The following is a 1,429-nucleotide window of genomic DNA, read 5'->3' as shown; positions in this document are numbered from 1 at the left end:
TCATTTAATTTATATTATAATAAAATACATATAATATTAAATCCTAAAAATTATAAATTTTAAGTAGTGATAAATAGATAGATTAATTGTCCTAGGAGAGGTGGCGGGGTTATATGACCAGCATCCTCCAACAGCTAATCATAAGACATAACATAATCTGGTGCCATCTTAATAAGTAAATGAGAAAATTTCACAAATGAAAAAAATTCAAAATCACAAACCAAATTGTGGTTATGCATGTAAACTGTCTAATGTAGAGATGATGTCTTTCACGCACACTACCACAAAAACGGTGTTTAGCCACCAAATTTTAACTATAAACACTAAATCGTAATAAAAATAAATGAACGTGTCTTTTATTTATCACGAAACATTGTGATAGTGGCTAAAATTTAACCTTTGCTACGAAGAATATTGTTCGTAACTGTGTTTCCTGCTTACATTAACGTGCTATGACTATCCTGTCTAATAAACAGTAGGATGGAAAAAAATATTTTTAAAATTAAAGAAAGTTAAAAAACGATCTAAACAATATTGGTCAAGCTGAATTTTTAAGATTTAAAATTTGAGTGTGCGCTTAACTTCTTTAAATAGCTTTTGGCGGAAAGTTAGCAGCACCTTGAAAGCACTCTCTTTAACCACACTATATGAACCCTATCATATGATAGGGTATCTTCCAAACTCAAAATACCGATTTTTTTTGTTATTTGTTAGTTTTTTTAGTAGATTTTTTTGTGAAGCAAAAATGTAATCATTCAAAAGAGGCCCTTTTAGCAGAACTACGATAACACAGAATAAATTTGCAGAAGATTTGGGCGAAATAATTCTCAGCCAACTGTACCTACCAAAAAAGATTATAATGAATTAATGACCCTTCAGTTGCGAATATCAAAGGTATATGAAATTTTAATTTTTTTTACGTGATTTTTTGAGTTATAATATTTAGTTTATTTCTTTTATTCAATTTTGTATTCAGTTGTAGACACTTCTATGGGAGAAATTACAACTGGCAAAAGGACGACAATTCAAGTTTGATATTTGAAAAAGGATGAAAAAGACATTATGAAACTTGATGGGCATGGACAAATTCGAGATAATGACGTAAATTTATTGATACGATTTCTGAGTGTAATGGCTCGTAGAGCAACGCTGTAAATTGGAAAGGTCTTTGGTGCTGAAAATGTAGGACGTGTGATAAATTTAGAGAAGTTGGTTGAAACTTTAGAGAAAAAGCTATGGATATAGCAGCTCTGTACAAATTTTTGTTATCAAAATACAGTAATAAAGTGCGTAGTTTATCCAGTGATATGCAAGACATTTAATTGATGTATTTAATAAGTAATAGTTGAAATTTTAAATATATTTATTTTAGAAAGAATTAGAATTTATTTTATTTATGTTAATTTTTTTTATTTTTTATTATATATAA

Source organism: Arachis ipaensis, chromosome B03 (genome assembly GCF_000816755.2).
Source record: "Arachis ipaensis cultivar K30076 chromosome B03, Araip1.1, whole genome shotgun sequence".
NCBI lineage: Eukaryota > Viridiplantae > Streptophyta > Magnoliopsida > Fabales > Fabaceae > Arachis > Arachis ipaensis.
This window is presented reverse-complemented; position numbering follows the sequence as displayed.